A 19,630-nucleotide genomic window follows, 5' to 3' on the forward strand; every position below is an offset into this window, starting at 1 on the left:
TTCTCTCAGGGCCCAGGAGAAGCCACAATGGCAGCACAAGCCTGCTGGCTCCTGTCTGCCCCACCCTGATGGGGCCACCTCAGTGATGTCGTACAGAATAAGATTCTCTAATCCTTTTCATTCTGTGACAGTCCTTTAAACAGCTGTTTTTCATGACCTGATATGGTGGGGTGGGGGATGGAGGAAGGAGGAGGGGGGCGGGGGGGCGGTTGGTACATTCCCCACCAACAAAATTAGTGTAGGGGTACTATCTGCTCATATGTATTGCTTCAGGAGAAAGTGGGTAGCAGAGGCCGTAATTTGGACTAGGCTAGGGAAAAGTGAGAAGAGAAAAATGGGGAAAAGAAGAGCAAAGGAGATAAAAAGAGAACAGAAGGAAGGGAGAAGAGTAATAAGAAGGAGAGAAGAGAGGAGAGGAGGATAAAAGAAGAGGATATCTGTGAGGAAAAAACATGAAACAGGTAGTGAAGGAGGAGGGAGGAGGAAGGTAGAGTTGAATGTGTGTTCTGCTTGGCTTTGCGGCTCTTGGGTAGTGACTGGCCTCAGTGTGAGTGGATGGATGACTCAGCTGAGGGGTTCTCAGGTGCTCCCCTGAGGGGCCACTTAAATCACTGAGGTCATTTTGAGAGGCTCAGGCAAGGCTGTCTTAGGTGACTGTCTTCGATGGATTCACAATAGTAATTTGGTTTTACAAAAAAAATACAAACCTCTTTTTAAAAAATAGTGATTGTGGAGGAAAAGAGGAAGGAGCATTGCTGACTGGATTAAGCTTCAGATTCCTCACTTCCTGTCCTCACCCCAAGCCTCGCAATTACTAGGCTAATGGCATATAGTTTAAACTCAGGACTTGACAACCAATCTTTCAGAAAACCTTCTTCCTCTTTGGTAATTGAAATATAAACAAATTTCCAAAGCAGAGTAGAATAGTTTCACAATATACCTGTAAAAATTACTGAAGTACAATTATGGCAATATATTCTCACTGATGTTTTGCAAAAACTTACTATGAACATCTCAAATGTGTGTAGGAGGCCCAAGCAAAGCCTTGTAGTTCAAAAGAGGAGAAAACATTTTTTTTTTTTTTTGTGGTACGCCGGCCTCTCACTGTTGTGGCCTCTCCCGTTGCGGAGCACAGGCTCCGGACGCGCAGGCTCAGCGGCCATGGCTCACGGGCCCAGCCGCTCCACGGCATGTGGGATCCTCCCGGACCGGGGCACGAACCCGTGTCCCCTGCATTGGCAGGGGGACTCTCAACCACTGTGCCACCAGGGAAGCCCGGAGAAAACTTTTAACACTCTTTTTTTTTTTTTTCAATGCCTCTTTCCCCTCTTCTAATACTTGTTTTTTGCCCTTAGCATAATATTTTGGGAATATTTAGTATAATATTTAGGGAATATAATATATAGTGTAATAATAAGGAAGGGGATATTATATCAAGCATATATATTTAGATAATATTAAGATATCTTTGTTCCAAATTTTAAAATGTTAATCTTATAACCCATGAATTTCCTAGTTTGTACCAAAATGTCCATGCAAGCTGTATTCAGAAATAAGAAATAGTGGGAAGGTGCAGCTTAATTGGTAGTCTGTGGTATACTGTACAGACTCCTTAAAAATATCTTTATGGTCATATTTCCTATTTTTCTACCTCTTCTGCTATAATTGACTCAGATTCTCCTACAAGTGTAGAACAGAGAGAAGAAAGACGTGGAAGCCTAAAGGAAGGAAGCAGAAAGACAGGCAAGACCTTCGAGCTCTTTATGGTCCAAGAGTGACATTGGCTACCCAGGCTCTGCCTTATGAATACGAAAATTTGTTTTCTAAGGGCACTCCAAATAGTGGTTGCCACATGGGCTATTCTGTTTCAGAATGGTAATGAGTCTATTAGCATGCTAATCATGCTGCTATTTGTCTGAAATATTAAGGATTCCAATAAGGTATAGTTTTAAAGATCTTTGATCTAATTTCCTTTTTTTTTTTTTTTTTTTGGGCAAATGTGGGGAGAAGTAATTAGGAAATATGTCCTCAGATAATACTGGGACCAAATGCACAAATGAACTTTATTTTTACTTTCCATACCTGGAAATGATCCATCTTCATCTCATGCTAAGAAATTCTAACCCCAAAGATATTGGGTAGAGTAATTTTGGGGTTCCTTGAAGAAGTGGCCTGCCAGTGATCATTAGGTGATATTGTTTCATACTGTTGTTAGATCCCAGGCCTAAAAGTGAAAGGAACAGAATCTTCCCAAAAAGACATGTTGAAAAAACTGGAGACAGCTTTTCAGCTCTGAAAGCAGCTAAATGTTTGCTAAATGACAAGAGACAGAATAAATAGGTTGCTTTTGATCTAAGAGTTGGAACAACAAAGTGGCTTTAGGAGATACAAAGTAGCAGTTCTTTTTAAAGTACCTGCCTCTAATAATACAGTGTTTGGTTTTTCTTTGTATATACCAGAGCATCTCTTTAAAACACGGATTTTTCTATTAAACTTCTGTTCCTGCAAATGTGGTGTAGGTCAAATCCATGAACAGGTTAAGTCTCTGACAAGAGAGGGATAAAGCACCCCAGCCAATAGGAGACCTGGCTGGTGATGTACTGTTCCCCAGTTCTGATTCATTGGCCGCCTAGGGTTTGTCATTCTATCCGCTGCGGCGTCCGCAAACAGCGTGCGTCCGGCGTGGGTCCGGTTTTCCGTAGTCTAGCCAGCTAAACTGGATTTTGGCCGCCTGCACGTGCAGTTTCAATCAGGTTTAGCAGATCTCTAACTTTCAACAGAAGGAGCTGTTACGTTTTTGATTATCTTCCGGATTTTTAAAAATCCTTCGTTCCTTTAACCTCACTGGAGGTCGATGGAAGTCCCCAGAAGCAGAATCACGTGACTGTCTAACAAGTACAAATAAATACGATGTGAAACCCCATGAGCTACAGACGGAAAACCTGCCAGAAACTCAGAGCATGTGCCTCGTGCGTGTATCGGCTGCACCAGCGTGTGGGTGGGTGGTAGTAGAGTGTGTGGGTTGTTGCCCTTAGGGACGGGAGGTGTGTGCCTGGGGCACCTCCGTTCCGATCCGGGATTCGGATGCTCCCTTCAGCTTGAGCCTGAGGCCGGGGCCGGGAGGCGATTGCGGCGAGAGAAGCCGGGTAGGACAGTGACGTCATCTGCGTCCGCCCCTCCCCCGCTCGCCGGCCCGCGCTGCAGTTCCGGCCCAACGACATCCGGGTCTCTCCAGCTGCTCCACCGCGCCGCGGCTGTAGTTGGGGCTGAGCCGACGGGGCGGGGCGGGGCGGGGCGGGCGGAGGCGTGGGGGAGGGGCAGCACAGCGCCGACGTGAGCGCGCCTGCGCGGGAACGCGCTCGAGGCGGCGGCGGCGGCGGCGGCGGCGCTAAGGGCGGGAGCGCGCGCGGGAGCGAGGGAGCTGTGGTCTCTGAGCCGGCCCGGCCCGCAGCTTCGGGTGCTCGGGCGGCTGCAGCTCGGGAACTGGTGGCTGGGGAGGGGGGGTGGGGGGCGCCAGGCAGGTGGGGCGCGAAAGCTATGAATCTTCGGCTCTTCTTCGTCCTCCGGGACCCGCTCTCCGCCTCCCGCTCCAACGCCCGGATGATCTGAGCCGCGAGGGCGCCGAGAGCCGGGGTCCCGGACGCAGCCCGGCTCCTCCCCTCCTCCGCCCCCTCCCCGGCCTGACCTGGACGGCCGCCGCCGCGGTGACCCTCTTCCCGCCCCCTCCCCGGCTGCCGTCGCCGCCGCCGCCTCGGCGGACCAGGGACCTGCCCGCCCTCTGCTGCTCCGGGTAAGCGCGACGCTCGGGCCGAGGACGGGCGGGCGGCGCGGGCCTGCGCGGCGGCGACCAGGCCTGGGGCCTGTAAACAAGCCGGGCGTCTGCCCGGGCGCTCCCGGGAGGAGACGCGACAACTCCACCCCCTGGCCCGGCCTCCTCCCCGGAGCCGGGCGTCGGGCGACGAGGGGTTAACGCTCCGCGAGGGAGGCGGCGGGGAGGCGGGGGCGGGGTGTTTGTGGCGGCGGCGGCGCGGGGAGGGGGCGCGACCCTCCGGCCGCCGAGGCCGGGCGGGGTGTTTGTGACGGCGGCGCGCGCGAGGGCCGCGGACCGGCCTGTCCCGAGAGCGGCCGGCGGAACTTTCCCCAAGCGGGGAGGGGGCGTCCGGCACCCGCACCCGCCCGGCCACCCTGGGCTCCAACCCCTGGAGGGAGGCCGGGAGAAAGAAGGGGGGAGGCCTCCTTTGGACCGGACTTGGCCTCGAAACACTAAATTCTGGAGAATTAGCTTCAGGTTTTATAGGGGGCGGAGCTGAGCGTGAGGCTCTTTCAGAACTCGGCAGTGATGCTTCCAATTCATTCATTATTAAGGCATCGAACGAATCCACCGAAGTAAATCGAACTGATTTCTTCTGTTTTTAACCGTGTAAATTGTGTGGGTAAAAGTTGTTGATGTTAGAGTTTGGTTGAGATGTGGTTCTGTTCAGCTTGTACATTTTGAATATTTTCTTGAAGGACAGCTGGCTGTGGAGTGCCTCTACCAACCGCAGTTTTAGATACGCTTTGAAAATTTCATCACCGGAGGTATTTCTTTTTTCTCAAGCACCGCATGGTACTTAAAAATCCACAAAGGTCATACTTCAGTTGTCCAAGCCGAGAAATCTGTTCGCCTCCCCGCCCCTAACCCTAAATTTTCTGCTAATTGGAGTAATGAGCCAAATGCATTTTAAGAAGTGATTGGAAGACCATGGGAGGTGTAAAGATCTATGGGAGGTAGTTATTATTTTCCCGGAGTAAATGATTTTGACGTTACTGAAGGAAGTTAGGAATTTAAAAAAAAATTGTTCTGAGGAAAAAGGTTTAATCTTTTCAAATTTGCACACTGGAATTTTAAACACAGTCACTTTTTAGGTGCACAGAGCTCTGAAGAGTCAGAGGGCTTATTTATTTTAACAGTGCTCTTCTGAGCCTTAGGGGTTCCAGAGCTCTCAGGAGTCCAGCAGGGCTTACTCCCCAACTGCTCTTTAACTCGAACAACTTCACTTTTATATTTTTATCTTTTTACATATTGGGCCTTTTCCAGAGTGTAGTTCTGTAACTCTGCAGATTAGGAAACTGACTAGGGCAATAGTGACCCACGCCTCTGCCTCTTTTATAAATATAGATGTTCCCTTTATTGATTTAATGTTTCTTTTGCCAATAAATAATTTGAAGCCCAAAATAACATTCCTTGTTTGATGTTTTAGTTCTGTTCCTATGTGTAACTCATATATATCTGTTTAAACATTCAGTCATACAAGGCTGATTACTTTTAACCTGCAAGTTATAGCAATACCACATGAAACTATAATGAGCTAGGCATGGAAGTTAAGGCATTTTTGATTAGATATCACTAAATATTTTTCACATCAGTGAAGTAATTATATTATGGGAGAGGTATATTAAGACTGGTAAAGTTTGGCTAGCTACCTCAGTATATATTTGAGAAATAAAATGGTTGAATGATTGAATCATCAAAAATTCTTTTTATGTGGTGTGTGTGTATTTTAACATATAATATAAAAGTGGTTTATATTTTAGTTTGAAGAGCAAAAGTGATGCCCATAATTACAATGTAAACTGTTGAGGGGAACACTGCACTAGGAGACAATAATTGTTTGGTCATGGCTGTGCTCCAAAATAATCAGCAAAGCCAAAGGGGTAGATTATATTATCAAATGTACTGTCCAGTTGTTATATTTTTTTATTCTCAACATTGTCTATTTAATATGCTTTGACTAAATGCCTGTTATGTGCCAGGCACTTAGATGTTTCAGCATTCTGAAGCTGATTTTCTTTCTGGGTTGTCTCTTATTTAAAAGAATTTAAAGTTGTTGATTGTTATTTAGGAAAGATATTCCTGTAGGTAGCTTTTATTGATTTTTCTGTTGGGATTGAGAAGTCTAGAAAAACTCTTGGGAGGAAGGCAGATGGAGATTCCACAAGAGACAAAGGGTGGTTGAGACTACAGGTTTGAACAAGCACACGACCCTTGGTAATTTCATGTGGAGGGCATTTTAAGAACACATTGTTAAGGTTTTTCTGTCAGTTCAAGCTGAGTCTTGCTTATCTTGACTTGTTAATAAACCTTCATTTGAAAATTTGTTCTCTAATACCCAATTTTTTTCAAAGAAATTAATAGTACATAGTATTGTCACATGGTAAATATTGCTAAGCAGTTAGTAAAAACCTACAGTCTTTGAATTTGTTCCCATAACACCTAGACTGTTTATTATAATAGCTAATAGCATGTGTAGCTGATTCTGGTTTCGCTGTAAATGCTTATTTATTTAAAAATTTAAGACTAAAGACTGACATATGTCCATAGGGAGCTTGTTACCCCTGAAATGCTCATGCATGAGAGCTGGATTAATTTCTTAAGATGTGAGGTTGTGATCATGTAGAAATAACTAATTATATGATGATAATTTCGATGATCCCCTGAATGACTGACTCTTGTCTGGGCATCTGACTCTGAGTTGTACTCCTGACTACTTTCCATCCTTAATCAAATCAGAGGAAGGAGGCAGCCCTGTAAGAAAATCAGCGCAAGTGGTGTCCTGTAAGTTAAACAAGATAAAACAAGGTATGGCCCTGTGAAATATATGGACCTTGGGGGAAGGGAAAGGTGTTGTGAGGCAACTAGGTAAAACTCTGTGCCTTCCTGTACCCTGGGTAGTAACTTTATGCCAGAATATGTTCTGTCTTCCATCTCATATTAAGTTGGTGACAAATTTTTAAAAATTGAGTTGCTTCATTAATTATTTCACTATTGCCCAGGAAATTCTCTGAATTTCCCTGGGATTATTAACTACTCTTATATGAAAGTAGCTTGGGTTAAATTATATCAAGATCAAAAGGTTGATTACCTCTATTTTTTCTTCTTTTGTTCTTTCCAGTGTCTAATGTGCTCCGTATTACACAAGTAACAATTTTATATTTTATTGAGTCTCCAGAATATATTTCTTGATGATTTTGACCTTTATATGTCCTAGCTATCTGTGTACTACCTAGATAAGCTCTTTACCTAGCTTTTCTTTTGCTGAGGCAGGTAGGAGGAGCTAGAGAAAGTAATTAAGAGAGGGGAGCTTATGTATACCTTTATCTAAAATGTAATAGACTTTAGAATTTTTCTGAGAAACTGAGGGAAAGGTACTGGATGTTAATGTGTGTTAATAGATTGTTGATACTGTGTTTATAAAATTAGAGATGTTTTAAACATTCCTTGAGTAAATGTGATAAAGAAGGGAGTTTGAGTTTTTAATATAGTTCTTAACATGTTTATCTGGATCCCATTGACTTAGTTTATGTAGTATTCGTGTTTAGGATCTGGATTGAAAGTCACTAGATTTTTTGTGGCTGATATGATTTGAATTAAAATCCTATGAAACTAAACTACTTCTAGATACAAAAGAAAGTGAATAATAAAAGCCATAATTTATTGAAAATAAAGCATCAGCCTTTAATTTTCACCACAACCTTCTAAAGCATATGATGTTATCTCTGTGTTACAGATGAAGAAATGTAGGCTTAGAGAGTCTAAGTAATGTGCCAGAATCAGATCTGTAAGTACAAAATTATTTTCAGAATACTCTTGAGTAGACTTTTCCCAATTAGATTGTTGTTCCTAGGAATCAAAATTTGAAAAGCTGAATGTTACACTTCTGATACAGATTCCTAGAATTAAAAGGAACCTTACAAATTTATGTAGTTAAGTCTTCCAGTGCAAGATTCCCTTCTAAAACATTCAGTAAAGATTTAAGAAGTTAAAATCATTTTCTCATTCCCAAAGTTTCAGAAGTCAACAGAGATAAACAGTTTTATATGTTTGGCTATCATTGTTCAGATCGAGAAATGGAATCCATATTAATTCTCAAATGGTTGATGTCTGTATTGAAGGACTTAGGGAAATGTTTCTGAGTATGTACAATCAGTGGAGCCACATTGTAGGCTCCAGAGAACATGGTAAAACTTCCTAGTGGGGTGATCTTGGGCAAGCTGCTTGATTTTTCTAAGCCTCAGTTTTCTTTATCTGTCAAATGGAAAAGCCTTTCTCATTAGGTAATCTTGAATATTAAATGAGATAATCATGTAAAGCACTTGACGTATTTTCTACCGTAAAGAAATACCAGATAAATGGTAGCTGCTATTATTGAGTATATGAAATCTTGAAATACTTAGGGGAATAGAAACTTAGTGAGTATGAGAGGGTTGTCTTTCAGTGTAGTTTTAGCAGTGAGCCTGGAAGACAAACTATAAGTCTTCGGATTGAGTAGAGACTTCAGAAAGGTGCTAAAGGTTGTGGGCATATAGAACTTGTATATGAGTAGACTAAAAGTTAAGAGGTAATGTAAAAGAAAATTGAGTATGAGTAGATTTATTTGACTGTATGAAGCTGGAGAGAAGTCATTAGGTTAATGATTAGGTGGGAGTCGATGGTTAAATAGAGGATAAAGAGCAAGTAATAAAGCAAAGGTGAATGTTCAGACAAGAATGATCAGTAAATGAGGAAGGACGCAGGTTGGTGTTTTGAAGAGGGGTAACGGTTCATGATTAGAAATGATCAAGAAGATATTGCTACAGAAAAGATGCAAAAGAGAGTAAGAAAAATAAATTATTCTAATTAACTCAGTTCTTGTGAAACAAAAAAAATTTCATGATTAGAAATGGTCAAGAAGATATTGCTACAGAAAAGATACAAAAGAGAGTAAGAAAAATATTCTAATTAACTCAGTTCTTCTTGTGAAACAAATAAAGAAAATAGGGAGTCTTCATGAAAGGCATTAAGGCTTTGTATGTGGGTCCTGGGTTATATAAGGTTGAAAAATTGTACTGGAACATTTCAGGTCTTATTACTACCTCATACCCAAACCATGTTTTAACACTCCAACTGTTGTTTTCTACTAGCATCTTGTACTGCATCTCCCTCCTCCATCACATTATTTCTCTGCTCAATATGTTGAGTGACTCCCTTTTGCCTCTAGAATAAAGCTTAGAATTCTTGGTTTGGCTTTGACACTTTCCATGATTGGACCTCAGGACTGATCTATTTTCAACCAAACTGGTCCTCTTACCATCTCTGGAGCACACCCTGAACTTTTCTCTCTCTCAGTGGGTCTTTGCTCATGCTAATTGATGGTTCAGAATTCTTGTCCCTCCTTCTCCAGCTTTTGTTTTCTTTTTTTATCAAAGCTCATTTCTATTATTTTCTCCCCCACAAAACCTTTCCTGATCACCAGAGTGTTTCATTTCTGTTCTCTCTGTACTTCTACAGCATTATGATTGTATTATTTGTATGGCTTTAATCATATACTTTACTGTTTATGTTTTAAGTATAATTGTGTGTTCAATTTAATTATAAAATTCAGAAGGGGAAAATGCAATAACTTTACTGTACCCAAAGCCTGGCACAGTGCCTGTGGATAGTGGACATTTAGATATTTTGTAAGTATTAGGCAAAATCTACCTGAGAATGGGAGTGATTGCTGTAGCAGGTGGCGGAAGAAGTTAAAAGCTTTCTGGTGGCAGGTATTTCTGACTCTCTTCTTATATATTATTTTGGCTGAACCTGGATTTTTTTTTTTTTTTTGGCCACACCACTTGACTTGCAGGGTGTTAGTTCCCTCACGAGGGATTGAACCCGGGCCATGGCAGTGAAAGCACTGAGTCTTAACCACTGGACTGCCAGGGAACTCCCCTGAACCTAGATTTTAAGTGTGAAGATTATATAAATCAGAAGGGTGGCAGAGTTGTTATGTTGGTATAGAAAATTATGTTGGCTGATTTTGGACCTAAGTATTTCATTTTAACTTCTTATGTTTTGGCTGTGAGGGTTAACAGGACATTCATGACCATCATGCATCTCTTTCCAGAGTTATATTTGCAAATATTATGAAGTAGGCATCCTTTTAACAGAAAGGAATTGCGGAATCACAGTAACTAGACAATGTATTGGTTAAAAAAGGGAGGTAACTATCAACTTTTTTTTAATTTAATTTTTTTATAGAGCAGATTTTTATTATTTATCTTATACATATTACTGTATATATGTCAATCCCAATCTCCCAATTCATCCCACCCCCCACTCCCCCCACACTTTCCCCCCTTGGTGTCCATATGTTTGTTCTCTACATATGTCTCTATTTCTGCCTTGCAAACCGGTTCATCTATATCATTTTTCTAGATTCCACATATATGCATTAATATACGATATTTGTTTTTCTCTATCTGACTTATTTCACTCTGTATGACAGTCTCTAGGTCCATCCACGTCTCTACAAATGACCCTATTTCGTTCCTTTTTATGGCTGAGTAATATTCCATTGTATATATGTACCACATCTTCTTTATCCATTCGTTTGTTGATGGGCATTTAGGTTGCTTCCATGACCTGGCTATTGTAAATAGTGCTGCAGTGAACATTGGGGTGCAGGCGTCTTTTTGAATTATGGTTTTCTCTGGGTATATGCCCAGTAGTGGTATTGCTGGGTCATATGGTAGTTCTATTTTTAGTTTTTTAAGGAACCTCCATACTGTTCTCCATAGTGGCTGTATCAGTTTACATTCCCACCAACAGTGCAAGAGGGTTCCCTTTTCTCCAAACCCTCTCCAGCATTTGTTTGTAGATTTTCTGATGCCCATTCTAACTGGTGTGAGGTGTACCTCATTGTAGTTTTTGTTTTTGTTTTGCTGTACATGGGCCTCTCACTGTTGTGACCTCTCCCGTTGTGGAGCACAGGCTCCAGACGCGCAGGCCTACCGGCCACGGCTCATGGGCCCAGCCGCTCGGTGGCATGTGGGATCTTTCCAGACTGGGGCATGAACCTGCGTCCCCTGCATCGGCAGGCGGACTCTCAACCACTGCGCCACCAGGGAAGCCCCCTCATTGTAGTTTTGATTTGCATTTCTCTAATAATTAGTGATGTTGAGCAGCTTTTCATGTGCCTCTTGGCCATCTGTATGTCTTCTTTGGAGAAATGTCTATTTAGGTCTTCTGCCCACTTTTTTATTGGGTTGTTTGTTTTTTTAATATTGAGCAGCATGAACTGTTTATATATTCTGGAGATTAATCCTTTGTCCGTTGCTTCATTTGCAAATATTTTCTCCCATTCTGAGGGCTGTAGTTTTGTCTTGTTTATAGTTTCCTTTGCTGTGCAAAAGATTTTAAGTTTCATTAGGTCCCATTTGTTTATTTCTGTTTTTATTTCCATTACTGTAGGAGATGGGTCAAAAAAGATCTTGCTGTGATTCATGTCAAAGAGTGTTCTTCCTATGGTTTCCTCAAAGAGTTTTATAGTGTCTGGTCTTACATTTAGGTCTTTAATCCATTTTGAGTTTCTTTTTGTGTATGGTGTTAGGGAGTGTTCTAATTTCATTCTTTTACATGTAGCTATCCAGTTTTCCCAGCACTCTTATTGAAGAGAATGTCTTTTCTCCATTGTATATCCTTGCCTCCTTTCTCATACATTAGTTGACCATAGGTGCATGGGTTTATTTCTGGGCTTTCTGTCCTGTTCCACTGATCTATATTTCTGGGGTTTTTTGCCAGTACCATATTGTCTTGATTACTGTAGCTTTGTAGTATAGTCTGAAGTCAGGGAGTCTGATTCCTCCATCTCCTTTTTTTTCCCTCAGGATCGCTTTGGCTACTATCAACTTTTAATTTGAGTCAAACAAATGTCTGATATATGAATAGTCTGTTTTCATATAAATCTCTAAGCTAAACTTTAAACCATATCAAATTGTTATGCTATTTCTAGTATTTAGAAAATGCATAGTAAAATTTCCTTTATTGAATTTTTTGAATGGATAATTTTATATAGGCCGTCTGTGGCTGCTAAGATCCATTTATTGGAGTATGATACTAATGAGACCAGAATCATGAATTTGATTCTTTGTGTGGCTCTTAACTTTTTCTAGCCTTAACATTAGCTAGTAACAACGATAACTGACATTATTGACCACTTATATGCCAGGCATTATCATAGAAATTTTCAAGTACTAGCTCATTAAATCTTTATATCTATCTGTATGAGATAGATACTATTATTACTTGTATCTTAAAAGATTGGGAAATTAAGACAGAGGTTAATTTTCACAGCTAGTAACAGAAGCCAAACACATGTCCTTGGACTTTTCAAAGTAATTATATATGTGGGTCACTGCAGTTTCATTGCTACTGCTATAAGTAACTCTTTTGGCGATTGTAATGGTTTAGAAAATCTTTGTATATGAAGGGTATGGCTACAGTTCTATTGTACCCAGAGAGTGAATCTTGTGATTGAGCTGCAATCTGAGGTGGAAGTATACATAAAGTTGAAAAGTACAGTATCACATGTCATGTCAGCTCCCTTTAGAACTTTTCACCAAGAAGAACCATTAAATTTTTTTAATATAAAAAGCACGTAAGTTAAAGCTATAATACAACTAGTACTATAAACCCTACACAATTTTGTCTTATGGCTTATTTTATTCATGTTCACTTCTATGCCTCCCACTGACATAAATGATTTCATCAGTCCTTCATTCAAATGAAATTCTTAGTGAGTTTAGGAAGATAGTCTTAAATACAAGCTAATTGGTCTCACAATAGAGATTATACTATAAATGGAACATTTCAATATTAAGATTTATTAAAAGTAAATTCCTTGAAAGCAGGGACCAGGTTTCATTTATTTTAAATAAGTGCTCAATATATGATTGTTTAATCTTTGTAGTCTCCCTCCTCATTTTCTGATAAACACATGACAAAGAAAATCGAATGTGAGCCAGAAATACAGCATACTATGAGAGAGCATAGGTCACAGATAATCTAGTTTAAATTTAGGCTGGTGCTTTGTATTCGTCTGTGATATGACTGTCTCAGGAAGGGGTTGTAGATAAACACGTTGTTTGGTTGGTTGGTTGTTTTGTTTTGAGTCCTGCTGTATGTGGCTTAATTATTTTATTTAAAAATATGCTATTCAGGAACTGTTGTACTGCTTCAGAGAATAAGAACATAATTCATTACCAACTTTGAATGTCTTGACTTCTTAGCCCTGCTCCTTGTCTTTAGTATGAGTGGTAGAAAATTGTGTCATATTTCATATTATGTCAATAGGAGATATGCAGTTTGCTTACTTTGTTACCAAAATTTAGTAATGAAAATGGTAACGATAAGGATAAGCAAGGAGTGGCTATATATATATTTTTTGTTTTGTTTTACAAACCGAATTGCAAAACTTACCAGACTTTAGAAAAACATTTTTGCAATATTCCATCATACTTCAGAATATAAATAGGTAGTAAACAAAATTTTCACTTTTCATAAAGCAGTAGAATATCATCCTTGTTTGGATGTCAAGGGGCTGATCTTAGAATTGGCAGCTTTTGTGGTCAACCCACAGTTTAACCCTACGTTACTCCATATCTGTCTTCATTTTCTCTCTATAAATGCTTCCTGATACTACAAGCAAGTACTTTAACAACTAGTCAATCATCTAGAGTGATCTTGTAGTGGTTTGCTACAGTCAGTAGAATCAGGAGCTCCTTAAGTGCAAATGGGATTGTTCATTTTATACAGTAAAACTCCCTGACTAAATTTAAGATATTTTTGTCTAAAATACATTGAAAGTAGATTCCTAGCTCCCAGTAATTACTCCTTTGCATTTAAATTACCTTATACTTTGCTTCTTACGTAGAAAAGACTTTTTAAAAAATGTACCCATTCATGAATGTTAAATGAATGAGCAGATGAATAAGTAAATAGCCCAGGGAAAGAGAATGTATAGGCTCTAACTTCTAGTCAAAACTACATCTTTTCTCTTTTCTCCCCTTCAGCATATCTCATGTGGCATTTTTCAGTAATGAATGTGTATCTAATGATGTTGAGAAACTTTTAAAAGTCATTAATGAACAGTAATCTGAAAATCAAGTTTTTGACTGGTAACCTGCAGCTTTGCAGGGTCTGATATTTTAATATTAGAAATCAATTGTGTTCTGTAGAGATTTTAAAAAATTAGAACTATGTATTCTATAGAATAACAAAGTGGAAATGGTAGGATACAATTCAACTTCTATGGGAATACCTTTTCCTGGGTAGAAAACAATTCCTAACTCTGTTGACAAGGGAGAAGTCATGATGATGTCCCATATATTAATCAAGTGTCACTATGTACTAGGTACTTACGAACAGAAGAGACATGATTCCTTCCCCCATGGATCTTAAAATCTAAAGATTCACAGGGCCTTCTGTGCTATGATAAGAGAAACACAGGATTCTGTGAGCTCATGACTAATGGTAGATCTACTTCCCGAGACAGAGGAGAAGCGGTAGGGAGTTGAGAAATTTATTTTAGGCCACGTCATTTGAGGTATGGCTAATCAAGTATAGGAGGTGGTTGGATATATATATAGAAAGAATTTTCACTTACAAAAAAACCCTTTTTTCTTTTACTTTCCAGCACTCGTTACCGTATACACAAAGCATCACATATCGCAGTCTATGGACTCAGTGAATTATTCTGTTTTGAAGAATGTTAGATTTTGTGGACAGAAGTCTATCTTTTAAAGGCATATACTTTTTGGTCCTTTTTTCCAGGAGAGACATTATTCATACGTGTAAAATATTTAGAATCTTCACATATTTTGTGTTTGAATGAACCTTTTACCATCTTAAATATTTAATAAGTTTTATTTTTCCCTTATTTCAACTTAAGTACACAGGGTTATCAGCAAACACTTATAAATGCTCTCTGTGAGGGGTTTTGTTTTTTTCAAGCAAAATTTAAAATGATGGATTGGCTGAGGAAATCAGTTATTGTTTTCTGGGTCAGTCAGAGTCTGAATCCTCAAATATGCAAGAATTAAAAAACAGGGGCTTCCCTGGTGGCGCAGTGGTTGAGAGTCCGCCTGCCGATGCAGGGGACACGGGTTCGTGCTCTGGTCTGGGAAGATCCCACATGCCACGGAGCGGCTTGGCCCGTGAGCCATGGCTGCTGAGCTTGCGCGTCCGGAGCTCCGCAGTGGGAGAGGCCACAGCAGTGAGAGGCCCGCGTACCGCAAAAAAAACCAAAACAAAACAGCAAACTGGGAATTGAATCCACTTCTCAATATGTAGACTTCTCAATGTGTATAAATTATCCAAAACTGAGAAATTTGAAATAGGTAACAGATGAAGCAAATTGAGATTGTGAATACCAGAACAGTCTTAGGAAACTTTAAAAACTAAATCTATGCCATCTAAATCTTTTAATGTTTTGCTTATACTATAATGTTTAGTAAAAATAGGTCAGTATCTAATTTTATAGTGACTAGAACCCTCCAACTAAATTAAGGTTAGGTGTTTTTCAGGCAATTGTGTACTTCTAAATTTTACTTTTAGAAATTGTGCGGTACATACCTTTGTAGCAATTTAAGAAGACTACCTTATGGTGTATGTGATTCAGATCACAGCACATGTCTAGAAGATGGTGATACGTTAAAAAATCATGAAACATGAAGGAAACATCAAAAGTGGCAAGCTCTGTCTCACACACACTTTGTGAAATTGAAACTGCTGCTAATATCTGTGTAAACTGACTGTAGTTTGCGTACTAAATGACTTGTGTCATGGGCTTTATGGAAATACTATTTAGCATAAAAGAGCTTTATCTGACTTATTTTCGTTGGTTTGATTGGTTGACTTTGTTTTTTGAAATTTCATTTTTAACATTTTAATTTAGGGTATTATTTAACTCAGTAACAGTGTTTTGCATTAGAATTCATGTGAGTGAAATTTGGTTTGTTGAAGGAGGTTAAGTAAATATTTAATTGAAAGAGTGAAGTAAATATTTAGTTGAAGCTGTAAGATGAAGAGATACTGAGCAGCTGAGAAATTTTCAGGTAACTTTTTTTAATCTGTGAAAAAATTTTAATATAGTATTTTTCATGTTACTACAAATAATATATAGTCATCTTTTTAAACCTTTTTATGCAAAATAAAATATAGATACAGAAAGCCGTATAAAACCATAGTAATCTTTTAAAACGGCTTTATTAAGATATAACAATAGCATGAAATTCACCCATATGAAGTTTACCACTCAGTAGTTTTCAGTGTATTAGCAGAATTGTGCAACCATTACCACAATTTAATTTTAGAACATTTTCATCACACCCAAAAGAAACCTTGTTCTCATTAAGAGTCACTCCGCATTCTCTTCTCCCCTATCCTTTGTCAACCACTTATCTACTTTCTGTCTCTGTAGGTTTGCCTTTTGGATATTTCATATAAATGGGATCCAAATAACTTTTTGATCAGTGATTTCTAACCTGATAAACATCATGTATATCTCATGAGATAGCCAGCTATGAATAATTTAGCCTCTTTTTATAGCTTAAATAATGACTGTTTCCTCCTCTGTGACCAGGAAAAATTATTTAGTAATTGGAAATACTATCCAAATTTAAACCAAGAATCAGGTTCTTCACTAGTAGTATAACTTCAAGGAATATGTAGTCCTCACCTCCAGCAGTGCTTTTCACTGTGGGTTGCTCAGTAGCCCCTCAGCTTTGTTGATGTAGTAGCCATTTCTCTCCTACCTAACAAACTCAGACTTGCATGAATTCACTGAAATATTTTCCTTGCCTGAACTCTGCCTTCTTACTCTCCCCTGAACACAAGAATGAGGACGAATTAAAAGCAAGAAAGGGAAAACAGACGAGATTGATTGCTCAGACTAGGGAGGGACAAAGAGCAAGAATAGAAATGGTATAAAATTTTCGAGGAGACTTAATTTGTGGGCAGAAGAATAATAAAACTTGGAGGTTGCTTAGAAGAGAGTAAGACCTAGAGGGAAGAAGCAGAAGGCAAAAATGTTATAATATATTAGAAGATAAGAAGATAAGTGAAATATAGAAAATTTTCAGTTCTGAATTTTAGTCATATGTCTGTGAAGCACAAATGATGAATCCATTTTCTGATGAGGTGTATTGCCCTTATTTTCTTTTCACAAATTTGTAGGAATTTTGAAGCTGAGCCATAGTCATATGTTTCTTTTGGGTTATTTGAAGATCCTCAGGTTTGAACCTGTGCAGACTCAGAAACTCCTATCACCTTGGGACTATTCTTTAGAGAAATCCCAGAGAAAATAAAAATGACACTGTGCCCCTGGGCTTTCTGAACTGAAGGGGCAGAATCCTATTCTGGGTGCTACCATATTGGGCTGCTTCAGAGTTCTAGAATTAGCCAGAGAATGGCACTAATTGAGAAATTGCTGCTGCCAAAGAAAATCTTGATTTGTTAGAGGTGCCTTCTGGTTGGATTAGAATTGTTAGTGAGATTTTAGGGATACTCGGTAAAATTGCCCCCAGAGATCTTGAATCCCACATATAGCTTTTAAAGTCAGTAAAGTCCTATAATAAGCAAACTGGAAATTTGGGGGGAGGGGAGTGCACACTAATGGGAACTGTTAGTACCTATATTTGACCACTTGGATGATATGTTTAAAATCCGATATTCAGCTCCTTATCAGAAATATGCCTACAATGTTTTATATATACATTTTAAAGGAAAAGCTGATGAAGATAGGTTACATTTTCTTTAGAACAACTGAGATTTATTATTTAACAGGTAAAATGTGTTATCTAATTTAAGTGAATGTTTTAAGTATTGGAAACCAAGTTTACAAAATATGTGTATAATTTGCTTTAATAACAAGCATTCCTTTATTTACAAAAGAACTCCTCTATATATAATCTATGACTGTTTATTAGATTATTTATATTGTAGAAAGAGAAGCTTAAGAGTACTTGTTGATTTGACTGACTAATCTATAAGATTGAGCTTTATTACAAGAATATTTAACCAGAGAAACCTGTGAAAATATTTTTGGTCTTGAGGAAGATTGGAGAATGTTCTAGAGGAATGTTCTTGGCCCTGTGAACTGCAAACTAATGGACCATATAAGAAACTTCTATCTCTAACTAAAGAAAGATGTGAAAATTTAAAGATTGCTATGATTTAAGTATATTTAGAAAATATGAGATACCAGAGGAGCATTTGTCAAATGAAATTAAGCCTCACTGTATAGGGTAAGGTACCATTATTTTGCTGGTGTCTTCTGATTCTCGTGGAATAGATGTTGGTAATAGGGTCTAGAGAGCTCTACAACTTCTATGTTCCAGGGAGTTGACATGAACAGAGATTAGTTAGTATTTTCCTGGGCTTCCAGGAGCACTGCAATGTCCAGGTCTTAAATTTCTTAGCGCTTACATCTGTGGACTGTTTATGCTACTTAACTGTTGTTGGAGAATTTAGTTTTCTTTTTCACCTTCCTCTTTCTCTCATACTTTGGTTGTAGGGTTTTTTGAAGTGAATGTAATTTTTTAAATTTCCTCAACTCAATGAGCTAATTTACTGCATTTATTTATAATCTGTTTAAATCATCCTTTGAGTTTTTAATATCAACGATTTTTTACTTTGATTTCTTTTTTTAATTTTATTGAAGTGTAGTTGATTAACAATGTTGTGTTAATTTCTGCTATACAGCAAAGTGACTCAGTTGTACATGTATATTCTTTTTCATACTCTTTTCCATTATGGTTTATCAAAGGATATTGAATATAGTTCCCTGTGCTATACAGTAGGACCTTGTTGTTTATCCGTCCTATATATAATATTTTGCATCTGCTAATCCAATCTCCCAATCCTTCCCAACCCCCACCCACCTCCCCTTGGCAACCACAAGTCTGTTCTCTATGGCTGTGAGTCTGTTTCTGTTTCATAGATATGTTCACGTCGTATTTTAGATTCCATGTATAAGTGATATCATATGGTATTTGTCTTTCTCTTTCTGACTTTTCGCTTAGTATGATAAACTCTGGGTCCATCCATCTTTTGTAAAGACATCCATGTTTGCAGTAATGCAAATGGCATTATTTCTTTTTAATGGCTGAGTAATATGCCATTGTATACAGCATACCACATCTTCTTTATCTGTTCATCTGTTGATGGACATTTAGGTTGTTTCCCTCTCTTGGCTATTGTACATAGTGCTGCTATGAACATAGGGGTGCATGTATCATTTCGAATTATAGTTTTGTCTGGGTATATGCCCGGGAGTGGAATTGCTGGATCATATGGCAACTTTATTTTAGTTTTTTGAGGAACCTCCATGCTGTTTTCCATAGTGGCTGCACCAATTTACATTTCCACCCAATTAAAAAAACAATTTTTAAAAATTTCCAAATGTGACATTTAATTCTTTCCCAGTTTGCCTGGTAATTTTAAATAATTTCTTATTTCTCATTTTTCTGTTTTTTTAACCTTATTAAACATTTCATACATAGTTATTTTATATCTTATATTCATTAATTCTAATATCTGAAGTCCTAATGAGATAGGAAGGAAGTGGGCAGGGCACAATCATTAAGAACAGGGTACCACAAAACTGGTTAGAACCTAGTTGGCCCAAGATGGTGGAAGATTCAACTCCAGTAGACCTTGAGCTTCATTATACACTCATTGTAATATATTAGCATGCTAAATGACACACCCACGGGTGCCATGACAGTTCCCAGGCTGACCATAAAAGGCCAAAAAGTGGGTGGTGCCCCATTTCCTAGAAATATCTGCCCC

At 39.0% G+C, this 19,630-nt stretch overlaps 1 protein-coding gene across 1 annotated transcript in view; it reads left to right on the forward strand.

Annotated features, from left to right (window-relative positions):
- The first annotated feature begins 3,372 nt into the window (after positions 1–3,372).
- Positions 3,373–19,630, forward strand: part of PPM1A (protein phosphatase, Mg2+/Mn2+ dependent 1A) — a 48,246-nt gene continuing 31,988 nt past the window's right edge. Inside the window, exon 1 of the mRNA XM_030855148.3 lies at positions 3,373–3,790. The gene's annotated coding sequence lies outside the window, so the exon portion shown is untranslated. The remainder of the gene's footprint in view (positions 3,791–19,630) is intronic.

This window comes from Globicephala melas, chromosome 2 (genome assembly GCF_963455315.2).
Source record: "Globicephala melas chromosome 2, mGloMel1.2, whole genome shotgun sequence".
NCBI lineage: Eukaryota > Metazoa > Chordata > Mammalia > Artiodactyla > Delphinidae > Globicephala > Globicephala melas.